Here is a 12762-nt window from a genome sequence, read left to right as displayed (position 1 = left end):
GTGGTGATAATTGATATTCACCATGGTTGTGTTTTATATTTTAAAAAAGGATATTCGAAAAAATACCCAGCAAACTATTTAAAATTATTTTAGTCCCAGAAACTCTTTTATGATACTTTTGGCAGCAATTTTAGAGGATCTGAGTGAGCCTATTTTTAATGAAGTTAAAACCATTAAATAATTAGAAAATTCTGAACATGCTGTACAGTCTCTGGTGATACAAATGACTGTTGATATGTTTGTGCTTAACACAAAGGGCCTCTGCTGCTAATTTTGTTAACTTCACTATTTTTAGAATTCTGGTGATACATTTATTATGAAGGTAATACTTCAAAGTAAAAATTTCTTCAACTACTTCATATAATTATTCCCTGCCTTTGGTACCCAAGCTACTGAGCAATCAAAGAAATAATAGCTTGGTGATATAAAGTATTGATGTTTAGCTGCAAATGCTCAGAGCTTTTATTCCAAATCCTTTCCTTTTGTGGAGTTGCTGCTAATGTGACAATCAATCCATCTGTGCTTCTGGTTATTAAAGGGGAATCTGACAGCCCCTTTAATCAATCACCATGCTGTGCAAGGAACTGGAGGGGATTTTGAGGGGAGAGGTGGAGAATTACCTCAAATCTAAAGTCAGTAACACTATTTGCAGAGGGAAGACACTGTAAGAATCTATCACCTAAGGTGAGTTTTTATTCATCTCCTTCAATTTTCCCTTTATTCAGAAATGACCTTGAACACACATCAGATAATTCAGGGAAACCAGGAAGCAATAGTGCATTTCCTTAGAACTTTTAGGGTGAGAAGCACATTTAATCAATGTCATGTATTTTATCTGGACAGTTTTCCACAGTTCAACTTTGGTCAGCTTTTCACTGGCCCTTTAACCAATAATTCTTTAAAGAAACTGAAGTGTGTGTGTGTGTGTGTGTGTGTGTGTGTGTGTGTGTGTTAAATCACCCTATCTCTAGATAGGAGATCTGGATTTTCTTCTGATTCTTCAATCTTGTTGGGATTCTAGTCAAGGAATCAAGAAATCTATTCCTTTCTGCTTTTGGAAAGCTAAATACTCTTGTTTGGTTTTCATTGCTACCAAGCTTAGTTCTTCCTAGAGAGTTTTATCCACTCCAACCCCCAACATACAATTCTCATTGTAGACTTCCTTGGTCCTAGTCTTTCTCATGTTACACATATAACCCACTTCAATTTCCATGTGCTCATCTTTGCCTTTGTTACTCCATCAGCCTTGCAATTGGCCGCACTCTTTTGTTCATTACCTATACAAAGCATAAGCTTTCTCCAAAGTCACTCGGTTTTGTAACATTACAGACTCCCTTGAACACATCACAACTTCTGTCCCCTCACCTCATGATAATTGTTGTTTTTGTTTGTTTGTTTGACTTTTTTTTTCTTTTTGATGGTACTAGAATTTGAACTGGGGACCTCACACTTGTTAGGCAAGCACTCTACCACTTAAGTCACTTCATAAATCCCCTAATTATTTTTTTTGATCTAAAGCAATTGAATTTAGTTTCACAGGTAATTATATAATACCTTGTCAAAGTTTCTCATAAGCTTATGTCTGTCAGTTTGTCTTATAAATTATAAATTCTTTGAATTGAGGACTACATCTTTGCAACATACATGAGGAAGTAAGGGGTCTTGGGATGTTCTAAAGTTATTGCTTGATTGATTGACTTCTGCTAGTCACTTAATTTGAGGTTAATCTATTTTTCTTGTTATGTATATGAGTTCATCTATGATCCACAACTTACTCTGATGGGAAAAATGGTTTCTTCATATATAGAAGACAAGAATTTTGTTTTGATTTTAGTATAATATATTTTAGACATTTTCCATATGCAATCATTTTCCATTTATAATATTATTTTTGTTTGTTACTATTGTAATTCACTAATATTCTTCAGACTACCTTGATTTGGTTAATTGAAATTCTTTTCTTTGTGTGTGTGTGGTACTGGGGCTTAAACTTAGATCCTCATGTTTGCTAGGCAGGTGCTTTACCACTTGAGCCCCTCCTCTAGTCCTTTTTTTGTGGTGGATTTTTTTAAAGATCGGGTATCAGGAACTATTTGCCTCAGGCTGGCTTTGAAAAGTGATCCCCCGATTTCTGTCTCCTGAGTAGCTAGGAGTTCAGGCATGAGCCACAGGCATCGGCTCAATTGAAATTCTTATTTCATTGTTGGCATGCAAACATTTCAGTGGCTAGAATATCATAGATTGCATCTTGCTGATTCTACCTAAAAGAAAACTAAAGAGAGTCTGCATTGCAGACAGATGAAAAGTTGGGATAAAAGAATATTGCAAAATAATTTTAACATTCATGGTTTATCCCTTTCTCGCTTTTATTTATATTTTCTATTCTTATTAGGTGTCTATTTACTTGAAGTATTATATCAAAATGGGCAAAAATGACTCTAAAATAAAGTTGCAACTTAGAAAGAAATACTTCATGCTAGGAGGTTTATACTACAGTATGGAAGAAGTCCATTAAAATGTGAGTGAAACTTTTCACTTTCTCATTGCTTTTTTTAAGCATAATTTTTCTATCAATTAAAAAATTTTAATGGGCATTTGTACCAAAAAGCACAAATCTGCTCCAAGCTTCATCATTCTTTGGCCAAACTGAAAATATTATATATTGCTTGTTTGTAAGAAATTAATAGATGTGAGAAATAAGGGCTCTATCAATGTAACTGAGAGCTGGTAATAAGACGTACAGTCGTAAGCCTTTGTGTGTATGTCTCTGTGTATGTGACTGTGGCATGTGAGACTGTGTGGATGTATATGTAAAAGTCTCAGTTAACTGGTTGGGATGTCTACAAATAGCCACTGATTTGCAGTAGATTGTTATATGAAGGGACAAGGAAAGCTCATTTAATCAGAAAACTCATGCTAATTACAGTTTCAAATGAAACATTTGAGCAGTTTAATTTCTTGGAATTGATTAGTGTTAGGAAAAACGCCGCTCTCAAAGAAAGCTCACGAGAAAACTCACGTCCATAGAGCAAGGTTTAATGGCAAGCCCAAACTGCCAGGCTGGCCAGGGAAAAGATGGCGCAGCCCCAAGCCTGGGCGAGCAGTGGCTTTTATAGAAGGGGGAGGGGAAGGAGGTTAGCGCATGCGCAGTAGTCTCTGGTAGGGGTGGGGCTGTCTTAGAGCGCGGGAATTTGTTTAAGGGCGGGGCTGCAATTTTGGCTGATTCACAAAATGGCGACATTATTGTGTTCAAATAAATAAAAAATTTCTTCAGACAATTAAGATTTAATTAAGCTTTTCATCATCCCACCACATTAGTGTGCTTGTCCTCACTAACTTATCCTCCCACTGCCCTCTCTGTCTCATCACAGTTCTAATAAATGTACTCCTTTTCTCGGCTTCTAGTTCCTTACTGTTGCAGGAATCTCGAACAGAGACACCAAAGTCCTTCAGCAGGAAGCAACGTTTTATTGTGCTGGCACAAGCTCAGAGGACTAGAATCCAAAGGCTGAGCCCTGAGAACAAAGGGGATGTACCTTATATACCCTTGCAAGCAGGTTATAGAAGCAAAAAGCTAATTTTAACCCATATGTGGTTGCATGGAACTCTAGTAGTTACTTCACCCCCCCACCAAATGCTATGTGACCTTCTTCAAGTTTAGATTCTTTAAGTTTTATCTCTGCTATGCCATCCCTTCCTCCTTGCTACAGTCAGAACACACACTTGCCTGTTATCAGAACATAGACTTGCCTGTTTCTTTTCTGGTCCTTGTCCCTGCTACAATATCACAGTGGTTCTCAAACTCCTCACAGGCTGGTACTGACTCTGTCAATGTCCTCAAGATAGAGATGAATGCCTATCCTTCCTAGAGAGACCACGGCCCAATTCTGGTTGCAGAAGTCCTTGCAGGTCTCTTCTTTCTAACATGCTTGATGACCTTCTTTCTGAGATGGTTTTGGGTATCTGCTTCCCTTTCTTTCCCAAATATATTGATTCCCTCCCTGTCAGATTTTTTATGCTTTTTCCCCCTGATTTATAGTTCCCAAAGAAAATTAAGTTCTCTCTAGTGCTGGAGAAGAATGACTTTGAAGCCATTTTCTCAAGAGTCAATCTCAAAACTTGGAGTAGACAAAGATGGTCACTATGTAATAAATAAGGGGGATAAAATGATTATAAATAGATATGTGCCTAATGCCACAGCACAAACAAATACTATTAGTTCTAAAAGAAGAAATAGGGTCCAATACAATAATAAGAGGGACTTCAACACCTCACATCAATCAGTTTCCAGATCATCCAGACAAAAGTTCTAACAAAGACACATCAGAATAAATGTATACCATAAAGTCAGTAGCCCTAACAGGTATTTATATAACATTTGATCCAATCAACAACAAAAGAAAATTTTGGAATTATAACAAATACATGGAGAATGAAGAGTATACTTTTGAACAAGGTGTCATTGAAGAAATAAAAAAAGAAACAAGTTTCTCAAAATAAATGCAAGGGGAAACAGAACATACTAAAAATTGTGGGACATAGAAAAGCAGTATGAAGAAGGAAGTTGGTAAGCCTCTACATAGAAAATTTGAAAGGCTTCAAATAAACAATCTAATGGTGTATTTCAAAAACCTAGAAAAGAAGAACAATTCAAACTCAAAATTGGTAGAGGAGAAATAGCTAAGATCAGAGCAAAAAAAGTAAATAAAAAATGCAAATGATCCATGAGATAGTTGGTTTTATGAAATATAAAAAAATTAACAATCATTTAGGTAGACTAAGAAAAAAGAGAGAAAACTCAAAATCAGAGATTGAAAAGGAGACATTACAACTGATACCACAGAAATGCAAAAGATCTTTAGGAATATTATGAACAACTACAAAACAACAAATTGGAAAATCCAGAAGAAATTGATATTTTTGACTTGTGTGACATCAAAATTTGTATCACAAGTGTTAAAAACCTGGAATAGTCTGATAATAAGTAACAAAATTGAAAGCATAATAAAAAGTATCCCAACAAAGAAATCCCAGGACCAGATGTCTTTAAAACTGAATATGCCAAACTTGTATAAATGAACTAACACCAATTCCGAAACTATTCCAAACAATTGAAAGAGAAAGAAACCTTCCAGATTCACTCCTTGAGACCAGCATTACCCTGACTCTAAATCAAGAGGACAAAAAAACCCAACAATAAAACTATAGACCAATATTCCATATAAACATAGATGTAAAAAATCTCATCTAAAAACCCTCAAATTGAACCCAACAGCATATCAAAAAGATTATTTTCGTCATGATCAGTGTGGATTTATCCCAGAAATTCATGAATGGCTCAACATACTCAAATTAATATGTAGAATACATCACATCAACAGATCAAAGGTAGAAATCATAAGATCATCTCAACAAATATAGAAAGGGTGTTAAATAAATTCAACATCACTTCATGATTAAATCCCTGAACAAATTAGGTTTTGGAGGATCATACCTCAACATAATAACAATTAAACTCATAGCCAACATCACACTGAACAGGGAAAGGTTGAAAGCATTTCCTCTAAGACTGGGAACACGACAAGGGTGCCCATCTCGCCACTCTTATTCAATACAGTATGGGAGTTTTATTCAGGACAATTAGACAAAGAGGAAAAGCAAAGGCATATTAATTGAAAGAGAGAAAGACAAACTGTCTTTGTTTGCAGGTAATGTAATTCTATATACAGAAAAATCCAAAGACTATCACAACTGATAAATGAATTCTGTAAAGTTGCAGAATACATATGAAAATCAACATATGGAAATAAATAACATTTTTATACAGACGTGTTGAAAAGTAATCAGAAAGAATGTCTTTACCAAGAATTATACATATTCACACAATCTAGACATTAATTTAACCAAGGAGGTAAAAAAATCTCTACAATGAAAATTATAGCTACTGATAAAATTCCAGAAGATACACAAAAATAACGTAAAGAACTCCCATTCATGGGATGTAAGAAGTAATATGATCACAATATTCATACCACTCAAAGTAATTTACAGATTAAATGTAATCTCCATTGAAATACCAATGACATGCTTCATGGAACTTCATATAAAAATCATGAAGCACGAAAGACCGCAAATCGTCAAAGCAACAACAACAAACAGAACACTGCTGGCAGCATCACCATACAATTTAAAGACATACTACAGAGCCATAATTAAAACAACAGGGCACTGGAATAACAACAGACATCCAGCCCAATGCAACAGAGTAGAGGTTCCAGAAATGAGCTGATTCACCTAAAGAAAGCCAATTGATTATTGACAAGGGTTCTGAAAGCAAACACTGGAGAATGGACAGCCTTTTTAATAAAAGCTGTTGCAAAAACTCGATATCTCCTTGTAGAAAATTGACACTTAACCTTTATCCTTCATACTTTGGAAAAAAAAATTCAACTCAAAATGGATCAAAATTTAACCAAATATAACTACTTAGGAAACTACTGGGAACAAAACTACTAGAAACAAAAACATGATAAGTTATCAGTATCACCAATGATATTTTGGAAATGTCCAAAACATAGGAAACAAAACAGAAATAAACAATGGAGACAAATAAGAAGAAATATTTTCAAAGAAGTAACCTGACAAAAAATTAATATATAGAATATATAAGGAAATAAAAGAACTTACAAAACCTAATTCAATCCAATTTAAAAATAAGCAAATCATCTGAATACACATTTCTCAAAAGAAATATTTGTACATTCTGTCAGTCATCAGAGAAATTCATATCAAAACTATAAAGAGATACCATTCCACCCAAGTTAGAATGGCTATTATCAAATAACAATAAAAACAACAAATGCTTGTGAGCATTTTGTGAAAAATGAACTGTTAGACTTTGATGGTGAGAATGTAAATTAGTAAGCCATTAATGGAGAACAAAATGGAGGTTCCACAAAAATGTGGAAATTTATCTAATACATGTTCTATTTATCCCACTTCTGAGTGTACACCCAAAATAAATGAAGGCAGTATGGCAGAGACAGGCATGCCCATGTTATATGGAGGCACTGGTCAGTATATAATATATGGAATCAGTCTAGATGTCTATTAATGCCCTCATGGATGGATAAAGGAAGAATAATATATTCATACATATTATTGTATTTGTATTATAATATTCTTACTGTCATATCATTAATTTTATTCAACTTTAAAGGATGAAATCATCTTATTTGTAGTAAAATAGATGGAACTAAATACATTACATTATGTGAAATAAGACAACACATAAAAACAAATACCACATGTTTTCTCACACATATGGAAGCTTAAAAAAATCATTTTGAATGTGGAATCATGATTTACAGAGATTGGCAAGAATGGGTGTAGAGCACAGAGGCAGGTTGGATAATAGGTACTAAAGCATAATAAGTTTGAAGGAATAAATGCTTATGTTTTACAGCTCAGTGGAATGACTATAGTCAAAATAATCTCATATATTTTATGAATATCTGGAAGAAAGGAGCTAGGAATATTGAAACATAAAAAAAGATGAGGAGAGGCAAATGGTCACCACACTGATTTGATCAGTGTGGGCTATATGCCTTTGTTGAAATATTACATTGAACTCCATGTAAATTTTCATATATATAGAACATGTAAACATATATTATATATGCATATATAAACAATTCATCCATGATTATATAAAGTATATGTATTGGTTCTTATTCTAAAAACGTAAAAAAATTTAAAATCCAAGAAAGTAAACTCATCAAAAAAATAAAAATCCTAATATCTATTCTATCTCATGATATGATGTCTTGATTCACAGATGCTCAAATCTGAAGACAAAGGGTCATTCTTGAATCATTCTTGCATCCTACAAACTGCATTATTTCCATCAATAAATCCTACTTATTCAACTCACAAATATGACTAGAAAATAAATATTTCTTATATCCACTGCTGAAATATTAATTCAGATCACCATAAATTATCTCCTGAGATAATGCAAAGGTTTCATAATTGACTCTGTTGCTTCTGTTCTATGCTTTTATCCATTCTTCTAAACCAGACGTAACATTATAACATATGTTTCCATGTCATCCTACAGTCTAAGCTCTGTAAAAACATCTTATGTTCTTACTAAGATCTACTGAGCCCTATGCAACACTGATCTACTAGGTTTTCCCAATCCCAAGTGTCATCTTCTCATCCACTATGCTCCAACCCTCCTTGATGCTTTTGAATACATCATGCTCTCTCCTTCCACTCTTCTTCCCTCTACCTGAAATCCTGTCTCCAAGATGTCACCTTGGCTGATAATCAGCATTGCCCCATAGCTAAAAATTCAGAAATTTGTTTTATAAAGCCACTTCAAAGTTACGTACATGGAGAATATAAACATAATCTTAACCTCTAGGTCTTTTTGTACTAGCAATGGACATGAACTGTATAAATAACTGTAGGGAGGGTTAAATAGTATATGGTATAAATGAATCAATATGAAGTGAAAAAAGTGAGCAAAACAAAAGAAGGGAAATACACTCATTTTATCACTATTTGTTCATCTTGAGAACTATCATAAAGAATAGATATACATATGCATTATGCACTTTCCTTTTTATCACATATGATTTCATAAAAATGTATACTATTTAATACATAGTATACTTACACATTGCTATTACTATACACAGTACTATACATACAATATAAAGAAAATTAGATGCTAACCCCTTATATACTTAAACTAAAAATGTAATTTTTTGCAAAGTTAAAAAAGCATAGACAATTAAAATAAATTCATAAATTCAACTATATTAAACAATAGAACTTCTATTCTTTAAAAATAGTACAAAAGCATGTGGCATGCTGAAAGAAGATTTTTGAACGATCTTCTTTGAAAAGTTTGTAAGTGCACATGTTGACACACACAAAGAAATTCACTATCTTAAGAAAAGAGAGTAAATAACACATTCCAAGTTAAAAAGTTGACATAAACGCCATCGGTCATATCACTAATGTCAGTGAGCCTAGGACGTAAATTAAAAATTATATGATAAAACAAAACCAAGTCTTTCCATAAGAAAGCCCACATTATAAGAATGGTCATAACTACAGTGTGATACATGAAGATTGAAAATAAAACACAAGACAAGGACATTCCTAGGAAATATGTTAAAAGGAAGCAGATACTGCAGTCTTAGTGTCAGAGCAGGTGGTGCAACAATGTAGTCAGACTTCTCTATTATACAAGACAATCTATGGTAATTAAGATAGAGGTCTTTGGTGTAAAGATAAACAGTTATAGTAATTTAGTATAAGATGTAACCTAGAAACAGGAGCATGCATAGATTAAAACTTAATTTATAACTGAGCTGCCTCTGAATTTTATTGGGAAAATGTTTATTCAATAATTTTTTGGGGGAAAATTTTATTTACACTGTAAAAAATAATGACTCCTTCACAAGGAGTAAATATTCAAATTTAAAAGACAAATCTATAAGCTTGATGAGGAAAATATAAAATGCTACACTGACAAAAAATAATGTAGAAATTGTATTTTTTCACAAAATGGAAGGAGCTTAAACCATTCAGATTAACTCTCAAATTTAATTATATCAAACAGTAGAATTTCTATTCATCAAAAACATACTATAAAAGTATACGACACTGTGAAAAGACATCCACCCAATGTATACACATTTGTGTACAAAATATGAAAAGCAAAATCTCATAATTCATTAGGAAATAAAGCCCACATTCCCAAAATGAGAACAAGATTTTAAAAACCCTTCTCATTAGACAATATGAATAGCTGATAAAGATATTATAAGATGTTAATTTTTTAAATGATTACAGAAATGAAGCTTAAGATCAAAACGACAAATCCTTCCACACCCTCCACCTTGGCAAAAATTTAAGTCTGATCAAGTTTGAACATGCAAGTTTTTAAAGCTGTGATTTTTAGTTACTACTTACAGCAGCAAAATTTTTATATGTAAACCAGTGCAACCACTATGGAAATCAGTGTGGAATCCTTAAAAAACTAAAAATAGGCTTACCTTATAACCCCTTCTATACCACCCTTGGGCATTTATCAGAAGGAGTGTAAATCAATACACCAGAGGGATACAGGTGTACCCATGTTTATTGCAGCTCTCTCCACAATAGCTGAACTGTAGAATCACCCAAGGTGTTCAACAACTGATGAATGCATTAAAGAAACTGTTGTATAGCCATGGAATATTACTCAGCCATATAGAAAAATGGAATTATGTCATTTGCAAGAAAATGGATGAACTGAAGATTGTCAGGCTGAGCAAGAGAAGCCATGTGCAAAAGGCCAAATATCACATGCTCTTGGATGTCTGTGGAATCCAAACCTAAGATGATGGTGGTGGTGGTGGTGGTGGTGGTGGTGAAAATGATGATGGGATATGAATGTAAATGGGGGATGGTCTGGGGAGTGAAGCTATAATGTAGAACAATATTCTCTGCCCTCAGTGGGTATATCTTCTATTCGAGAAAAAAATAAAATGAACACCTTAATTTGAGAGTGGTAAGTTCTATGAAGGAAACATGTATGATGTTGAGAGATCAATAAAAAGAGAGTTGATTAAAATAACACTTAAGAAAGCTAAATCACACAATTAGTAAATTAATGGCATTTAAGTTGACATTCCATAGATAAAGGTGAGATCACCCACGGGAGGTATGAGGATAGGTAAGAAACCCAAAAAACAAGATAGTATTTGATGTCCTCAATGCAGAGGAACTAATGCAGATACTTTAAAGCGGCAGAGGTCAATATGAGAAGGGGATAAGGAACTAGAGAAAAGGTCAGTTTGAGAAGAATTAACTTAGAATGTAACACATATGTTCATGAAAGCAATGCGAGGAATCTCTCTGTATAGCTATCCTTACCTCAACTAGCAAAAACGCTTTGTCTTTCTTATTATTGTTTATACTCTCTCTTCAAAAAAATTAGAGATAAAGGCAAAATAGTTTTTGCCTGGAAGTGAGGGGGTGGGGGGACAGGAAGGGAACAGGAGATGGGGGAAGACATAACCCAAACATTGTATGCACATATGAATAATCAAAAAACAGAAAATATTTTCTAGAAATGAATAGTATAGTATTGACAAAATATGTGAGGCAGGAAGGAACTTGATGGAGCAGACTGCCGAGGGAATGACCAGTGCCCTAGAGTCTATTATGTGAGGTTTTGAGTGGACCAAATAAACACTAAGATGATGCAGCATTACTTCATGAAAGTATTTAAACACACATAAGTTAAATGTCGCACCTCTTTCCCTAGTGGGTGATGGGAGCGACATTGGATGACCTTAAACAAGAGGATGACATAACTCCAAATACATTTTAAGATGATAAATTTTTATGTTTTGATGAAAACAGTTGGGAAAACATTATTTACTTAGCTTTCACTTAGTCATTCTCCAAAATCTTCTGGAAATATTTATGTAAATACATACCTTGTGCAGAGTGCTCTGCAAGGATTGATAGGGAATTTGGAGTTTTAAATTTCTTCTTTCAACAGTATCTCAGGAGAAGGGAGGACAGTGACTAAGGTAATCTGAGTAATCACTGAAAAAAATTCGCTCAAATTTAACTTGAAAAGAAGTGATGTTGAGTGAGTCCAGGTGTAGTAAAAGTGTTTCATTAAACACTAATGCACACTGTGATGTAGACTGAATTTGGGCAGAATGCTGATATAGTTCCAAAAAAATACAACTAAGTCCACTGTGCAATTAGACATTCTCTAACAATAATATATAACTAATGTACATAAGGAGAAGCTAAAGTTTAAATGCAAAGTATAAAAAATACATGGGATGAGCAGAAGAATTAAGTTCATGTCATCACATAGATCAAGTGTCATTCATTTACATGGCTTTATGTTCTTAATTTTCATTTATAAACTTTAGCACAATTTTCAGAATGTAGTCAAGTGTTTACTGAAATAATTTTTTAAATAATTGTATCAGACAAATGTATGCTTTGGGTTTTTGTTTTGCTTTTGCCATATTGTGGATAGAACCCAGAGGACCTTCCACTTGCAGAGTGACATTCTTAGCCTAACAAATGTGCGCTTAAATAAGTCATAGGCCATTATGTAACAATGGTACTCTTTAGACAAATAGTAAATTAACATAGGTACTGTCATTTTCCATCATAATCATAATGCAGACAGAGCACTATTTCAACATACAGCAATAACCTTTTCTCCGTTATGTTTTTTATATCACGTACTTATGGGTTTTTATACTTGTGGTAAGAATGCTTAATGAAACATCTACCTGCTCAGCAAAATTTAAATGCAAAATAGTGTATTGTTAGCTTTGGGCACTATTTTATACTGCTCATCTCTAAAACTTGGTAATCTTACGTAACTGAAACTCCCTACCTTTTGAACTTATTTTCCCTACCACTGACCTCTGACAACCATCATTCTACTATAAGTTGAACAACGTAGTATTTGTCCTTCTATAATTGGTTTATTTTGTTTACTGTGTCTTCAATGATAAAGCATTATATAATATACTTTTTTAAAGATAACATTCTATTGCATACATAAACAACATTTTCTTTATTTATCTATAAGGGCCAGGTGAAGTTAGAAACTGGTATAAAAAGCAGAGGAAGAATAGCAGAACTTGGCTGGGTGTGGTGACTCATGCCTGTAATTCTAGCTACTTGGGAGGCAGATATTGGGAGGATCATAGTTTGATG

The sequence above is a fragment of the Castor canadensis genome, chromosome 8, assembly GCF_047511655.1.
Source record: "Castor canadensis chromosome 8, mCasCan1.hap1v2, whole genome shotgun sequence".
Taxonomy (NCBI): domain Eukaryota; kingdom Metazoa; phylum Chordata; class Mammalia; order Rodentia; family Castoridae; genus Castor; species Castor canadensis.
Note: the sequence above shows the minus strand (reverse complement) of the source record.